This window comes from Falco cherrug, chromosome 8 (genome assembly GCF_023634085.1).
Source record: "Falco cherrug isolate bFalChe1 chromosome 8, bFalChe1.pri, whole genome shotgun sequence".
Lineage (NCBI taxonomy): Eukaryota > Metazoa > Chordata > Aves > Falconiformes > Falconidae > Falco > Falco cherrug.
Window position 1 is genome coordinate 54316677 of NC_073704.1, and position 18094 is coordinate 54334770.

General features: G+C 44.3%; 1 long non-coding RNA gene across 3 annotated transcripts in view; it reads left to right on the forward strand.

Moving 5' to 3' along the window:
- LOC114015894 (uncharacterized) overlaps nucleotides 1–18094 on the forward strand; it is a 258485-nt gene that overhangs the window by 87354 nt on the left and 153037 nt on the right. The window contains exon 3 of one of the 3 annotated variants that reach the window (XR_008733464.1): nucleotides 16235–16680. The exons of the other annotated variants lie outside the window; for them this stretch is intronic. This is a non-coding gene — a long non-coding RNA (uncharacterized LOC114015894). Of the gene's footprint in view, nucleotides 1–16234; nucleotides 16681–18094 lie in introns of those variants that run through there. 3 annotated transcript variants of the gene reach the window in all.

Genomic DNA, 18094 nt, shown 5'->3' on the forward strand with positions numbered 1-18094 from the left:
GTTTTGCCCCCACCTTTGGCCACTTGTTCTTGGCGCTGTACCACATAGTTCATTGCCCCCTCAGTTGTGCTGAGGCAGCTCTTTGTGGAGACATGAAATGATCCAAAATTTTTAAAAAAACAACAGCCCGACTGCTATCCAAAAGAAGTTTCCCTGACCCAGTTTACTGCATAGTCCTACAACCAGTTGCATCAGCACAAGCAAACAGGAGGTAAATCCAGGTGTAGGGATGGGAAGAGGAGACCTGGGTCACGCAGGAAACTGGGAACTTCTCAAACTCTATTTTTTCCTGGAAAAGCGTTGGTGTAATTACATCTTCAGGTTGTGGTTGCAGAGTACCAGAGCTGTGCATCCTAAGGTAGTAAATTGAGGTAGGTCACGGCTGGGAATGCGGTTGCCTTCCCATGGGCACAAGATGCAGAATCCATACCGCCTTTGCTGTTTTATTTCAACTTTACGCAGGTGTCAGGAGGATGGAGAATACTTGATCCAGCATAAAGTCAGAGCGGTGCCGGCAGGTGATATTTGATCTGGCATAAAGCCTGCTGGTACAAAGTTGACATGTTGAAATGTTTTGAACAAATTTGAACCGGCAGAGCTTATACCTGTCCTGCATTTTGCCCCATGTGGCTGCAGCATTTTTATTCAGGTTACAAACTGGACTCAGTGTACTGTCAAACCATGGCATGGAGATCTCGCTCGTCTTTCCCCATCACAGCTCTCTGCAGCAAGCTGTTGAGCTCCTGAGCCAGATATTTCCTTCCCACCTCCATGGCCCCCAAGCATCCTCAGTGCTGTTTGAAGTTAGTGCTGCTCCATGCCTCCATGTCATCAGAAACATAATTAAGAGCATGGATGCTTTGCTACACCCTGCTTGGCTTCCCACAGAGGCTGTACAAGACCTTTAGATGTGCCATCGCAACAGCAAGCAGACTGGCAAACCGGGTGCTTGTTTGGACATGAGCTTTTGGGACGAATCTGCCCTGTTTCCTGCTGTCAGGATTTGGGATTCCTGAGGTCTCAGAGGGAATGGGAAAAGCAAGTGATCTCCCCAAAGGTTGAGGAAGGTGGAAGAAGTGGCTGTTTCCATCACTGAGGTGAAGTTCAGAGGCAGGTTGTAGATGGAAAATGGGAGTGTTCGCTGCAGGTAACATGGAGTTAATGCTCTTGACCAGCAGCTTGTGCAGAAGCTGTTTATCTGTTTACTCAAAACACAGGCTTTGCAACCTCTTCTTTGAAAATTGTTCCAGGAAGTCTGGTTGCTTCTAATGTTATGCTCTGCTCCGTAGCTCCTGGCCTAGCTTCTCACTGGCAGATGTGGACAAAAGCTGCCTCTTGGCAGGAAAGGAAGGTTTGGTTCTGATGTCCATCAGGACCAGAGCCTCTCCCATGCTGCTGCTGCTGAGGAGATGCAGAGCTCGGAGTGACCAGACAGTAGCTGTTAGAGAGCAATTACTGTCATGGGTCAGATTTGTTGATGTAATGAGTTAATGCCTAAATAAAATTAGTTAAATCCTAGTTTAAAATAGCGTGCCGTCTGAGGAGTGGTATAAGCTGATGCTTTTGGATATACATTGAAAATGATTTCTGTCTGAAGGCTGTGAAAAGTGAACTGCTGGCTGAGGACAAGATACTGTGTTATTGAATAAACATGAAAACCCGTGGAAAATATGGGCCCAGATGTTGAAATAGCCTGGGCTACACAACTGGGAGGATTATTTTTGAGCAGAAGGCTGTAAGTCTGAGGACATAACGAGGAGATATGTGCAAAGGGTTAACTAGGTGCATTTTCCTGAGTGGTACCTGGTATATACCCATAGTCCCAGTGGCAAGTCTGATGTGTTGTGAGCATTAGGCCTGGCAAAGTATTTTTGACAACGGTATTTAGACATGCAAGTCAACACACAATTACTTTTGTTTCTCTTTTTCTCCACTTTTTTTTATGCCTAGGTAAAGGTACCTAGAAGATGCTTTGTTCCACTATAGCTCCCTTCACCTCATTCAGACAAACTTAATATGCTTTTCTGGACAGGAACCAAGTTTATATTTGTGCCAGCACCCCAAGCTTGTGCTGACTTGTACCACTGTGGCAATAACTACTAATGAGTGCAAATGTGTTCCTGGAAAACCCTTGACGCTGGAGAGGCATCTCTGACTGGAATGCTGCTTCTGGCTATGAAATAGCTGAACACCTGTTCCTTGCTCAGTGCAAAATAATAATAAAAAAAAAACAACACAAAAAACCCAAAAGACCCTCAGGAGCTCTGCTCCCTTTTTAATTTCTGAGTGCCCCTGTCTGCAAGGCCTGCTGTTAAAACTAAGATTTCTTTTTTATTCTATGATCTCGAAAATTGCCATATTCCTTTATCAGCTCAGAAACAAATGCTACTCTTCTGTTCTTGTGTGCAAAGGGCTGCCATGATACAACAGATGGAACTGAGGGTTGACCATCAAGAAACAATTCCTGCAAAACCCAGAAGGTGGTGGGAGGAGTGATATTTGGAAGCCTGTTTGGCTTGGTGACATGAGGATTTTTATGTTCTAACGCTGACCTCTAATCGCGTGAGTCCTGCCTAATGAAAACTATGAACTGGGCCATATTTGTTGCTTAAATATATTTGTTACGTGCTTGGAGTAGGCTTTTTCTGCTAAGTTTTTCTTCACGGCTGCCACCAATGCCACTGTGCTGGTAGATGTATTCATGCAGGGGGGCTGAACGTCAGGTCTCACAGTTCCTTCTCTGAACAGATTTCTTCCTTCTCTGGGCCAATGCACTGACCTGACCAAAGCATTGTGGTCCTGTCATGTGATTTTTGCTTCATTCCATTTGTCCCTGTAGTTATGTTGTTATATCAGGTCACCCTAAGCCCCTGTTGGCTGACTGAAGTGTGCTCTCGGGATGGGAACAGCTGCAGGAGCTGTTCCCAGGAACTGCTAGTGTTGATGGGGACAAAACCAACCTGAGAGTCCACTCAGGCGCATGGATTGATGTAGTCAAACTCGCTCTGATTTTGGTGTGGCAACACTTACTAGGGGACCATTAGCCCTTTCACTGTCCTCCTAGCAATGAAAAAAGCAACAGAGAGATGCTTCAAAAAACCCAGAAGATGCCTCAGACTGTTGGAAGGATCTCATCTGTGCAGTGCCCTGCGTGGTGCAGCCTGCCTGGTCATCCCACGCGCACAGTGCTGGGGGTTGGTGGTAGCCAGTAGCGGAGGCACATCTGTGTCATTCCAGAAATTTGCTACAGGAGGCTGATTAGCAATGGCTTGAGGATTACCTGCGAAGGAGGATTTGGGTTGGATATGAGCTAACCAGGCAGCGTTCCCAGGTTGAATCCCGGCACTATGTTATTGCCCCAGGCTTTCCTCCAACTGATGTTCCTTCTCCATTGCCATGGTGATGAGGCTGTTGAAGGCTGTGGAGGGGCAGACATACGGTACTGCCAACCTACCCTGCTCCCCACCACAGAATTCAGCTGCCACCATCAGGTGTAAAGCCCCATTATTACTCCCACTGAGGTTATGGGGATCTGTTCAGCTTTATGGGAGCTGCATCTAGGGAAGAAGAGAATGGGTATAAGAGAAAAAAACCCACAAAACCACCAGAACTCTGAATAGCTTTATCATCATCTTTAAAAAAAACAAACCACACCCCCCAACAACTCCAAAATCCCCAATGAAACAAAAAACCCAGTCATGGAGTCAGGCTGTCAGCTGGTATAAACTGGGCTTGCTCCTAATGGCTGAGGAGCTGGCCTGTGTACATGCAAACTCACAGCTGGCTTTTCCTGCATTTATTTTGACATCAGTGTTGTTATTTTTTTTTTTTTAAACAGTACACTAGTCACATCACCTTCAGCTCTGAAGGTTTTACTGTTGCACCAAAATGGACTTTCATCCCCCTCTCTGAATCTTGAAGGGGATGAAGATTAAAGGCTCTCATCATCTCTAGATTAATTTGGCAGCTATCGTCCATCTTGGGGATCCGTAACTCCTCCAGGGCTGGGAACAAACAGTTCTTGACTGTTTTCAAAATCTATCTGTACCAGGCACTTCATCATTTTGACTTTATGATACATGTGTTCACAGAAATATATAGAACCATTTTAATAGCTTCAAGCTGTTCTAGGTTGACCTACCCTAGTAGGTACTGGCAAAATCTGAACCTATTACTTCATTAGATGCTGTTCATGAGACCTGGATGGAACAGAGGACTGGAAATGAAAAATAGTTTTTTCCTTTCTTGGGTACTGGTGTGAATTTGAATGTAGGACAGTCTGAATATCGGCAGATATGAGTTTAAGGTGTTTCAGTTCAGTTTCCAGGGAGCTGGAGAATCATATCAATTAGCTGCCTTTACCTTTTTCAGCTGCGTGGAGTGATATATGGAATGTTCTTTCTGCTATTCTGTCTTTGCCAGGCCAAGTTGTTCAGAATGGTGTTAAACAGTAACAACAACAACCAAAAAACCAAAGAAAAAAGAAAAAGAGGGAACAGCTGTTTCCAGTGATTAGTAATGGGGTGGGAGGGAGACAACAGCTCAAGATGTTTTCCCAGCCTGGAATAGGTGCACAGTTGTGTTTTTTACAGCTCTGTCCACTGTCAGCGAAGCGCACCTGGGACTGTGGCAGGGGGTGCAGGGGGGGTGCCCCTCCGGCCACCTCCTGCCAAGAACAGGCCTGTGCTATGGTTGTCTGGTGGAGAGGGGGACAGTGGAGAGGGGACAGTGACCCGGGTGACACATTTCTGTGCCCCAGTTCACAGCAGTAACTCGGAGGAGCGTGGTGACAGGGTCCCTGTTTTGTCATGGACCTCGGAGCAAAGGGCTGCTTTTGTACGGGGTCTGAACTGACGCTTCCAGGCTGGATTTCCACAGCCTGGTGGCCCAATCCCCTGGACAAACTTTGCAAATAGTCTGTAATTTCTGCATGAAACTAGATTTATGGAGTTGCCTCTGAAGGAGATTTTTGAGAGCAGCACTTGAGCACAAGCAGTCAATATTTGTACATTATGGCATTAAGCTGTCCTCAGTAGAAGAGTAATTATCTAATAGCACACTACAGCTTGGAAGTGGGAAGTCAAATACTTTTTGCCTGCTGTTAGCTTAGTTACTTTGTCTATACATTGGGGATAAAATGAGAACCCCCTACAACAGACCTGTGGAGCTGTTGCAAGTGTTAATAAATGTTTGCAGAGCTCTCTAAAGTTCTCCGATGAAAGTAATTATGAACATGTGAAGTGTTAAAATCTTTTTGTAGACTTGGCTGCTGCGAAAAGGACTGGAATAGAAGAAGCTGGATCTGAATGTTGAGAAACTATTGAAAGCAGAATTTGAAAGAGAATGGTTATATATTAAACTGTAACCATGAGAGATTTTGTATATTTAACGAAAGGCAGATCCTGTGATATTGACACAATGTGCCAGGCTTTTTTCAACCCTGCTGAGCCAAACCACCCGATTTCCTGGTAGGAATTCTGAGAAATAATACTCCTATCTTCTATTTAAGATGTGCTTTAATTATTATTACCCATTACAGACTGTCAGAAGTACAGATATAGCTATTTCCCTTAGAAGCTATTCAAGAGACATTCAGGGGGAAGAGGAGTTCACAAATAGTTCACATAACCTCAGAATTAGACCCAGAATACCCCTTCTCCTTCCCTGTTTGTATCTCTCTTTAAAAAAAAAAAAAATACTGTTTTTTAATTACAAGCTAGGCAGTGACTGTCTACCTCCCTGTGGATGTATAGTGCCCCAAAAGCCCCGTTCTCGGCTTTTTGGTGGCGCTGTATTAAAAATGTTTCATAATAATAAAGCTTCCAGTGTTAATGGTAAGGGAAGAAGACTCAAGCCTATAACTGGCTTGCATCCTCCTCTGCAGTAGCCAGTGGTAACAGACACTCTGTGCCAACTTGTAGCATCAGTTACACCCAGACAGCCCTCGGACTGTAAGGGACAGTAGACTGGGTGATTTAGCTCTAATATCACCAAACTGGAAAAAACCAAAGCCAGGCAGTTGATTTTTTTTATAATACCATATATATTCTTTTTATTGAGAGACTAGATTTAATAAACCCTTAATGGTCTGTTTAGAAAAGTCCAAGCCAAGTCACAAACTTAGGAGGATGGGTGTGGGCAGAGATGTTAACAGAACAAAGTGGCTGTCTGAGTCGGCCAAATAGACTTATGCAATTATATCTAAGAGTGGAGCTACTACGTAAGTGAAAAATGAAGAGTATTTCTGTCACCCATGACTTGGTGCAGAAATCAAAGCAAGGAAGCTCACTTACCATTACATGCAAGAAACCCCAAAGTCTGGCGTGTTCCAAGAAGTTCAAATACACTCTGTCCTGACTGCTGGGAATTGAAGCAAACATCTTAGGTGGTTTGCATGTCATGCCAGACAGACCTACCAACTGAAAACAGGACTACTCCCTGCCACGTGGAGAGGCAAATTATCAGGGGGAGGGGGGGAAATCCATAGTCAAGGTATTTTGGAAGGTCTTTTTAGCTGTAATGGTGGTGACATGAATGCTGCTGTCAGACTGGAGGAGACTTTAGGAAGGCAAATCCCAAGCATGTGATGAGGGATGTATGGCTAAACACAGAGAGCCCTTGGGCAACTCAGCCTTAACTCATGCTGGCAAAAATACACCCTGGAAAAAGGTGGAGTTACCCCTACTCATATGTTGCGACATAGGTTATCCTTTCAAGGCATAGTAGTGTTATAGAAACACCGTGAGAGCATTCTAGGGCTTTCTACAATGAACCTCTGCCCCGTGAACCTCACCTTAGCATAGCAGTCTCAATGTTACTGTTAATTGTCTTTCATGGTTCATTTCTGAAAATATGCCTTTTCCCATGGACTGCTATTTTTGCAAAAAAAGCCGTTGTGATGTCTTTGTCTAAGTATCATGCAGATCTGGTCAATGACATGTAAAGAAGCCCGTTAAGAGCTACCTGAATTTTCTTGCACATGTACTTCCATTGACTTATGAAACGGTGTTTTTATTCTTCTTTCCTTAAACAGCTGTAGACATTCTTAAATATATGGAGAGTGGCTTATACGTTGTAGTTCAAGTCAGCTCCTTGCTGACATCGGCTAGTCAAGGATGGCTCAAATGAAAAATACAGCACAAGAAGACTGAACTGAGTAATGAGATTCTAGATTGATTTATTTTTTAAAAAAACATGTATTTAAATAAGAAGTGGATAAATGTTGCTTATATGTCAGATATCCTTAAATGCAAACACATCACCTCTAGGAAATACCCAAGATATACCATAAGGGAGGATGAAAAAAATAAATCCAAGACTTACTAGTCTGTGGAATTATCTTTTAAGGAAAGTAGGGAACTTCTCCATGATACTAAAATGAAATGGAAAAAAAAAAAAAAAAAAAGCGATGACATACCTAGGTGGAATACACATGGTGTGACAGATAGGTAAGTCAGAGATTCCTAAGGTATCTGTGGATAGTTTCCGTCCTGAACCACTTTAGCCAGTAAAGCAACTTTTAAGCTTGGATGAAGGGTGAAGTTTTGAAACTCGGAGTCTGTGGGGGTGTGATTCACCTGACCAAATACAGAGATCTCCATCTGTGCTCACTGTCTAGACTGCCGTCACAGTCAGCAGAGAGAAAACAGGCATTTCTAGGGCATGATTTGCCTTCTCCTAAAATAGTCATCTGGGATATGTCAGGCAACTGCTTGGAGACAAAAGTCCAAAGATGACTTAGCAGGATGGAAATTCGTGGGCCAGAAAATTGCGTTCTGTGATTCAGAAGCCGGTTTTTAGAGCTCAGTTTTTTCAATACCTACGTTGAAGAGCCATAAACCAGGAGGCTTCGGAACCACAAGCTGACCTGAACCGAAATCCCTGAGGATTTCATCAGGGGGTAGCTGTTCCCCGCAGGTCTGAGCTGCCTCCTGCGCAGCGCATGGGCTGTGATGGGAGCCATGGTGCAGCTGGCCCATCTCTCATACCATTTTGAACAGCCCGCAGGATAATTCGCTCTTCAGTGATCGCTTCCCAGCTGATTTTAATCATTCCTTCCCACCGAAAGCGTTATCCCAGTTACAGACGAGTCTGTCAAAACTGGCCAGAGGAGGGCACCTTTGTGCTATGGGAGACCTCCTGGCCATGGGGCCGAAGGTGCTGCTTGTCCCATGAGTTGTTTTTGCTGGGCACTTCCCTAAAATCCTCCAGCAGCAGGCTTGGCTCAGTGTCTGCCCCCTGGCACAGGCGGTGGTGGGCTCCTTCTCCTTTCAGACCTTTCATTCTGTTGGCTTGTCATTGTGGTTATGTCTGCTCGGAGGTGACGAGCCAATGCTTTGCCTATGGAGGAGGATGGACCCGTGCTGTGGAGTTTAGGTGTGGATGAAGGTGCTGGTGCCTCAGTTCTAGACTCTGGATGCTGGGAGCTTGTCCTGCAGGAGGTGGCTGGGCTAGCTGGTGTCCTGGGATACTTTACTGCTAGTGAGCTAGACAGGGTGCAAGCTTCAGGGCTGCCACACAACTGACCATTTCAGTGTTAGCACCCTGGTGGCAAGCTCATGGCCTGGGCCAGGTATCGCTCTGCTAGATGATGTCCAGGCATGCCTGGAGACAGCATGGCCAAAGGCTGTTTTCAACAGGCAGTATTGCCAAAGATGCACTCTTTTGGTAAGGAAGAACATCTCTATCTGTGGGCACGGGTGGTGCCATGTCGTTCAGCCCCAGCACTAGAAAGCAGACCCCGGCTGTCCTGGTTTCATCTGGGATGGAGTTAATGATCTTAGGTGCTGTGTTTCGGCTTTGAGGTGAGACTTTTCAGTTGCTCAGGCCTTGTTAGGGAAAAGGCTGGAGGGGCACAAGGAATGGGGAGGGGACACAGCTCCAGGCCAGCTGACCCAAACTGGCCAAAGCAGTATTCCACACCATGGGATGGCATGCCTGGTATCTATACCTGGAGGGTTGGCTGGGATGGGCAGATGGTGGCTCAGGGACTGTCGGGACATCGGTCGGTGTGTGGTGAGCAGACACATTGTGCACCACGTGTTTCTTTCTCCCTTTCCCCCTGGATTTTATTCTTTCCCTTCCCCTTTTCATTATAACTGTTATTGTCATCATTATTATTGTTCTTTCATTTTTATTCTATTTCAATTATTAAATTGTTTTTATCTCAACCCTCTAGTTTTACATTCCTTTCCAACTCTCCTCCCCGTCCCTCTGGGTGAGGGGGAGTGAGCGAGCGGCTGCGTGGTACTTGATCGCCAGCCGAGGTTGAACCACCACACTGGCCTTTATAGATCAGCGATATGGGGGCTGCCTGGGCATCCATTAACTTGTGTTGGTTTGCAGTTATGGGCCCTGTCACGCCAAGTGCTTGTCGTCATTTGAGACACTCTTCCCTTGAAAAGGTGATGCCATTCAAATCATAGAATCATAGTTTGGGTTGGAAGAGACCTTTAAAGGTCATCTAGTCCACCCCCCCTGCAATGAGCAGGGACATCTTTAACTCAATTGCATAGCAGTGAAGTTGGAGATCTGCTTAGCAGCCGTTCCTGCAGAGAAGTATTTTCAGGGAAAGTATTTAAAACATTAGCGGTGGGGGGTGGGGTGGAAATCGCAGGGAAAGTAAAATCCGTACGTATTGTGCATATGTTTGCTTTAAAGAGTCGGTGACCCCTGCTGAGTTTCTTGGCACTGAAAGCCAGGCCAACGAGGACATCACCAGATGGGTTCATTACCAAAGCATTTTCATTATCACCCCTCGGGGCCAGCCCCTCATCGTCCTCCTGGTCGGAGCATGGGAAGGAACACTCTGTTCCGAATCCACGGAGGTATGAGAACACAGGGGGAAGTGCTTGTTTCTGGGACAAAAAAAGCCACAGTGACTGATCATGCCACACAAGTTCATGTGAGAGGCTGAAGGCCAGTTTGCTGGTCTTACAGCCCCCCTCTCTCAGCTACTATGTGTAAGTACATGCAAGTTCAAATGTGCTATTAAGATCCAGTAAATGCCAGTGGAAATCTGGTTCATCTCAGATGTGGCTCCCCTGGCATGACCCTATCAGTACATTAATTCCAGTGGAGCTCTCTGGAACTCGTACAATGACAACATGAGCAGACGGAACATAAGCCAACGGAGTAAATCTTCGTTCATCCAACCTGAAGGAATTCCCTACTGCAAATGTACAAATGCCTTGAATTTGTTCTGACTTATCTTGCAATGTTGGTTCTCCGAAAGCAGCAAAATGATAATACTCAACACTCAGACCCCTTTAAAAACTAAATTTGCAGAAACTCAAGATGTCAGGTTAAACTGATAGTGCTTTAGTTCTTTCCCAGGGAATTGCTGTGCGTTATTGCAGGCTGTTAACTTTCCCAACAGTTGTCAGTTGCAAACAAATACATCAGTATAAGGCTTTGCCTGCCTTGATCAGGCTGTAAAGGCTACATTGATGCAAAAGATTGGTGTCTTCAGCTATTCTCACTTTTTTCCTCTCAGTGTAAATATGTGACCCTGGATTTGTGGAGTCATTGCTCTAAAATTGGCGTGGATGAAGGTCCATAAGTGGGTTGAAGACCTGTTAATGATTTTGAGTTAGGATTTAGTGGAGTGGGTAACCCCTTTGTGCTTCAGGCAACCTCAAACACTGTGGAAAACTTGTGTGCTAGACTTGGAAGTGTGCAGGGTGGAATTTCTATCACCTCTTTCCCAATTATCATTGTTTATGCATGAAGCCACCTGTCTTCTTGGTACCTTGCCATGGTGAAGTTTCTTTCCATGTTCCCAAGAGAAGGAGAAGACTGATAAAAAAAGGAAGGCATTTTAACATTTATGAAGAAAAAGAAAATACATATTGCAACAGACCTGGAAGGGTCAGAATGGACTGAATGTTCCTAAACCTTTATGGTAATTTGCTTCAGCAATTTCCATCATAATTAAGAAGCTGATGCTGAAGCCGTTATTGCTATGAGTCAGGCTTGCGAGATCTGCTTCTACAGCACACGTAGCTGCAGGCTGCCCATATTCAGCATTTAAATGCTATTAATTTAGAAACGGTTACTAGAACGATGTCTGCTAAATGCAAGGTTTAGAGCAATACAGATATACAAAGCTGATAATAAACCCCCGCTGTAGGGAAATGAGCAAATTTTATGCACGCCTTGGGTCTCTGCATTCACCTTTACCCCCAGGAATATATCAGAGTAATTTTGAGGGAATTATTTTAGGCTGCTGAGTCCTGTCTGTTTCCCTCTTGCTGGCTCTGCCTTTTCTGATGGCGTGGATGTGAGGGAGCAAATCCCTGTTCAGCTTGGTGAAGGCAAATGTAGCAAAGGTCACCTCTTTGCCACACTTATTATCTGTCCAAAGCAGTGTTTCTATCTCCTGCCCATGTTGAGTTCCATGGGGGCTTGTTGGATATGGAGTACTTCTGAAAAGCAAGCTGTGTTACTGAGGTGCCAAAATAGGGACACACATTTTATGTGTTTTCCCTTTGAGTATCATGGAGCTGTTATTAGGCAGATGGTTGGTATGAACAGATTTCAGCACTGGAATTGTTCGTGAGTTGTCCCCTTGAAAATTTGCTAGTCGACGTTTCTGCTTTAAGATGAGATGACTGACTTTATTATTTTTTATTTTATTTTAAGTGAGAGAATAGGAAATACTGAATAGTGGGGAATCTGGTTCAACAGTCAGCTCCCTTCCTGACCCGCAGATCGAGTTACTGGTAAGAAGGCTGGCAATTACCCTGTGGAACACCCATTAGGGTGAATGTTCATGAAGAGCCGGATAACAGGGAGCACAGACTTGTCTGGAATTTGGATAGTGCTCAATAGGTGCAACACCGGATCATCCTTCTCTGCAAGGCTCTGCTTTGATTCCTCCTCCTCCTCGGGACAGGTGTTTGCCAGATTTGTTGTGTGATGTCCACCATGGGGAGCAGTGAATCTCCCTGCCTTTGTGTGACTCCTTCTTTTCCAGAGTGGTCACCAGGAGACAACTGAATGAGCAGCATCGTGCTGGTGCCTTCCAAAGCGACAGGATGTGTTTCACCAACCTTGCTAGCATGTAAGGGTCTGGCTTTCTGCTTAGTCATTTTATATTCTCTTTGAAAATAATTAATCTTCTTAATTCATATTGAAAGGGGATGGAAAATGACTCAAGAAAAGGTTGGTCCTCTGCTCCTAATAATTATGATCTACACCCAGTTGCTTATAGAAAGCTATGGGGAGGTGCTATTCAGTCACTGTGTCAGATTTCTGGTGTGGAACTGTCTGGTGCGGTGAAATGTCTGGGATGGATGCTCTTGTGGCTACCATAAAAGACCAGAAGTTGTGAGATCTAGCTTCTATTTTAAGTCTCTGAACATAAAATGAACTGGAAAAGTCTGTGGTGCATTTTGCCTTGCACGCTATAGAAAGAGAAAGCACGTGCAGTGTGCTTTGAGTTTCTCTATCACCAATCTACATTGCAAATGCTGTTAGGTGGGCACGTTCTGCAGTCATGTCAGACCTGACACCACTGGATCATTTTAGTATCAGCCAGATGCCACGAGAAGGCAAGTACTTCTGGTTATGAGCTGGGTCACATTTAGAAAAGAAACTTTAATAGGCACAGCACGGTACATTTGGGATGTATCTGTGAGTGAGATTGCTTTGATAGGTTGTCTCTTGGGTCCTCTTCTTTGGTCAGCTACAGCAGCTGGTTCTGCTTGCCTCTGGCAGCCTGTGCTGTGAACATGGAAATTCTGTGGATGCTTTTTGAATCATATCCCTGATGTTAATTGTATATGTACCCTAAAAGGTAACAAAAGCTATTCCTACAGCTGCAGTGAATGAAACGCGTGATGGCATTCCTGCCCTGGACACAGCACATGCTGATGCAAATAGTACTCCTGCACTTTGGGCTCTGCAGCCCCAGCACAGGCTGCCTGCGAGAGTATACCCTGCAGCACATTCATCCCTCGCTGCACAGAATCTCAAATATCTTTTTGGATGTCTGCGGGAGATCACAGAAGTGAAATTGTTTTCTCTGAGAGCAAACGCAAGATATTATAAAAAGCTTTTGCAGTATGACTTGGGAGCAAGAATTACTGCATGCTGTCTAGTAAGAATTCTAATGCTCCTATAACTGAGTTATTTCCATTTTATGACTTACCAAAACCCAAGGTTAACCTGTTAGCTTGCATTATGGCTAAGGAAACAGCCACAGAATTATGCAGCAACACAATTTCATATTAGTCCTGAAGCTAAGCTCGAACAGAAATTGACAATCCAATCTGAGTTAATGGTGACCATATAATAGCAAGAAATAACCTGAGAACACTTGCTTTCACAGCTCTAGGTTGGTTCCTGGGGACGTGAATGAACTGTAAATCCCAATTCTCCCTTCCTTTGGGTACAGAAACTCTAGGTGAAAATAAAACGTCCAAATAATTGAGAAAGTGTTTCATGCAAGGATCTCAGATAATTTACAACCAGACTTGTGCTACTGAAAAATTTTACAGATTTTCCTTAGCTGATCTGAAAATTCAGAAGAAAAAAGTCTTGACTTTGAGTTAAGCAGGCAGGATTAAAAAAAACCCAAACTAACTGCAGAATTGAAATGGCTTCACTTTAGGTAGAACAAAAGATGTTGTTTAATCCAGATGTTGTACTTTGTTCAGACTTTAGAATGTTTCAAAAACATAGTAATTTTAAAAAATTACCAATGTGACTGATTTAGAAAATCTAAAAGTTTTTTCCTAGTTTTTTCCCCGCTTTGGTATGTATGTTATTCAATGGAAAGAATTTGCTAGAGTCAGTATACATCCAGCCAGCTTACCACTGCCCATTTTGTTTTCCTTCAGCTGACGGATTTTGGCCAGTTCTGTCTCCAACCCCCTTCCCCAGGCAGTGGCAGAGACCCCCACCATCGTGGGCTGGCCCTGGGCAGCTCTGAGAAGAGCTGTTACCCTGGTGGGGAGGGCTGGATAATCTCCCTTGGCTAAGACACACAGATGAAGACCGTGGGGAGCCTTTGAGATTGAGGCATGACCCCCAGAAATGGCTGGGTTTGGCAGGGCTGCGTGGGGCGGCTTGTGGCCACTGCAGTGATAGTTCTGGCTTACAGGACCCGCTAACGAAACACAAAGTTCCCTCTGTCCCTGGCGTGGATCGAGGTATGGCCGGGTGGAGAGCTATTGACCCAGTACAGGATGTCTGTGGGATGGGAGGGAGGTTTTTTGGACGTGAACCTTGAGAAATTCTGCAGGAAAAAGGTTCTGCAAACAACTTCATTTCATCTCGATTTCTACTCAGATGTGAATACTCGTGGTTTGCAAAGTTTGTTCAAGAAGGGGTCAGTCGTGCAAATCTGTCGTGACGGACACTGGAGGCATCTTACTCCTTTACATCAAAACAATTTGAACAGGGGAAAATAGCGGTCTGCTGCCAGTGGCAGGGAGCTCTGAGTGCTGGCGAGCCTCAGCCTGTGGTAGGTTCAATAACAATAAACGTGTGTATTTTATGCTCCCAGTAATAACCCAATTAGAGGCACTTTGAAAGGAGATAGTGCTTGATCTTTCTGTTGAAAAGCTGTCCAAAATGCAGAAACTGAGAGAGACGGGAACAAATTCCTTGGAGCTCACATCATTAATAATGTTTGGACGGAGCAAACAGACCCTGGTTCAATAGGTTCTGACTCTCCTTTATACCACTTATGGGAGAATTAGAGAAGGACAACTAAGAAATTCAGTGCACACAAACTTTCTGAGCTCCTTTTCCTTATCTTGCCACAACAGTATATAAAACGGTTGTTAAAAGCCTGTGAAACTAGTAGGACCCCTCTGGCTATAATTGCTATTGCAAAAAGGTGGCTTGCAGTACTGAGGGCTACCCCCACCTTTAAGTTCCCAACATGAACACATTATTCATGCATGACTTATATGGCTTTAAGTTTTCAAATCTGTTTTTTCCATGTGTGCATGCATATATCCAACAAGTTCATCCCTGGGAGAGGATCCAGCAACGTCAATGTAGTACTGCAGTATGAGAAATAATTTGATAGTACAAGGGGAAGTATGGGATTAGGGTTGGGTAAGAAATTGTAGCAGTCATTGTTGAAAATCTTGGGGTAAGAAATGTGCTGAGCAGGATCTTAAAGGTAGTGGGGCACTCAAAATAACCATTGAGATACATTTGTACTATACCTGTAAGAACCAAGTGAATGACGATTTAAGTGCATATTTTTTTGTTTTGACTAGAATGGTGAGTGAAGGAGCTCTGATCTCTGAATTGATCAAACCTGTATTTTCCCCTCTAAAGGCTGGTATGACAGACTTGTGGTCAGATCTGTGTCAACGGTTGTTTTCCTTGGTAAGGCTTACAGTCAGAGAAAGCTCAGTCACTTCTGGCACAAAAAAAAAAAAAAAAAAAAAAAAAAGGATGAAGAAACAGTAGAGAAGATGAAAGTAGTAAGGAGATGGAACTTGCTAGCATGAGGTTGCAGGAAACAGAACAGAGGAGGATAGGAACAAGTGAAAGGTTATTTGTTAAGTGTTGTCTTTCATTTAAACACACAAACAAACAAACCACTTCTAGTTGGGCTTGGCTGTATCTGCAGGCTCTAGAGCTCTGTAGCCTAATAGGTGACTCCAGAAGAAGAAATGCTACTTGCTTTACTTGGAATGGAGGGGACACGGATGATGAGAGAGAAAAATCCATGCAGTGTGATAGGAAAAAAAAAAAAAAAAAAAAAAAGCAACCTTCAGCATGGAAGGACCATGCTGGGAAAAATGTGAACAGGGATGTTCCTGTTATTTGTTCCAGTACTTAATATTCTAGACAGAGGGCTGTTCTCTGTATTTCTTTGTGTGACCTTATTGTGTATTTGGATATATTTGCTGGTGACCTGGAGTTTTGGATGGGCATTGGCTGGAAAATTTTTCATTACAGAGATTGTTTTCCTCTTTCATAATAGGAGAAATTTAACTCTTCTAAGAAAGGACAACTGGGGCCTTATTTCTGTGATAATGCCAATAATAATAGTTACTATTTTCTTGTCCAAACATTCTTTCAACACAAATGACATTTTGTACAAAATATATTTTTTTCCAAAAATATTTAAAATCTTTTCTAAATGCAGTGGGAGTTTTGACATTGATATAATGGTTGCAGTATCAAGCCCTTGAGGGAAAAAGGCAGTATGTTCTCCTTTGATCTTATATTAATCTTCTTGCTATTGTTATCTTCATTTCAGTGAATCTTCTCTGTACAAGGATGAAGTTGGTGTCCTGTCCTCAGAATCTCTGGTGGCCCTCCCTCCTTTTGATACACATGAGCATAACTTCAGTTACTATTTTTGGCACATATACAGGATTAGTTAAAGCAACTTCCTCTGAGCTGGTGGCAAACAGAGACAAGGATACCTCTTCTAACAGAAATGGGTGATGAAGTGGCAGGTGCCAGGTCACTGTTCATATCATAAATAATTCTGGCTAATGTTGTTTGCATTTCTGCTTGTTTATACCTAAACTGGTGAGATGAACCTGCACCACACATCCAAATTCTCATTTTGAAGTCGCTGACATCGCTTTTCCCTAATGGTGTTGGCAGCAATGGGGCCAGAACCTGGTGCCGCTTGCTGGGCTACGTGCTAGAAGGTTTGTCTTCCTTTTGAGGAGACAGTGGTACTGGCTGTCTTTGGCAGAGATTGCCCTACATCACTGACAAGTGGAAGGGCCATATCTGGAGCTATTGCCTGGGGCTGTGCTCAGTGCAGGCACCTGTGGTCCTCTGGTCTTTGTGCTTTCTGTGCTTTCCAAGACAACCAGGAGAAGTTGTCTGAAGTTGTCTGAGCTCCTTCCCTCCCTGTGCATTTGTGCGTCTTTCTAAAAAGAAACAAGACCAGGAAGAGAGGTTTTATCTTGATATTTGGGGAGGACACGTGGGCACCTGGGCTCTCGAGCTGTGGGGTGCATGGAAGAGCTATGGCTGCCCCTTTGTGTGGGCATGGCCTCGGGGGACAGCTCTGGTTCACAGGAGAGGGAGCATGGGAAGGAGGATGAAAGATGAGATGCAAAAGCATCTTAGATGTCTTTTTGCCTCAAGGATAAATCTGCAAGCTTCTACAGGATCTAGGGAAGATGGGGCTGAAAAATGCCGTATTTAAAACAGCAAAACAGTGAACTGTTTATTGCTTAAATTCCATAATCAGTATGGCCTGATGGGGCCTTAGTTATATACTGTGGTTGAAATGACCCCACATGTCTTCCATTCATATGATTTCCCCTATGCAGGTACATGGTACACATATTTGACATGCCAATATAGCACAAGGTCTGCTGCTGTCCAGTACAAAGCAGCTGAGATATTAGAAATGTTTATATAAAGATGGACAAAAGAGATAACAAGAAATGAGTTCTCCTGCTCAGTTGCTAGCAAACAATGGTATGCCTTGCAGTCAGCCAGATGCTGGCTAAATGAACAAACCTTGCACTATTGCACTCTCGAGCTGGTGTACTACAAGGGGAGCGAGTGCCAGGACTGGGGACCATCCTTGGAGAGGCCACGGCCTTTCCCAGGAATTCTTCCTGCTGTGCATCGCAGCCAGTTCCAAGTGCTGCAGTAAGACAGAGTCATGCCTCAGACCTTTCCAGATCCTATAGGAAACATGAACCACATCCATATGTTGTCAGAACTGGCTAACCCCCCTTGTAGTCAAAACTGCGAGCTGAATAACTGAAACCTTGCATCAGATCTGGAAAACAAACTGTTCTGTTTCATACCCCATCACCATCCCCAGTACGGATAGCAGGGATAACACTTCAGCTGGCAGCGTTGGCCATGAGGTTTAACAGAATGCAGCTTATTCTTCCATGACTCTCAGTCCTGGAGTGCTGACAGCAAGCGACTAGGAGTGGGCCAAGGAAATTGATGCTGGATGCGAGTCAGGTACAAGGCTGAATTCAGCTTGGATTTAATACTATTGAAATACCACAGGTGGTTTCTGTTAGGGTTTGGCCTCATATGGCAAGACTGAAGTCAGGTCAGCTGTTCAGTGAGATCCAGCACTGAATTCTCATGAGCATGGTGAGCTGAGTGAGATTTCAGTCACACC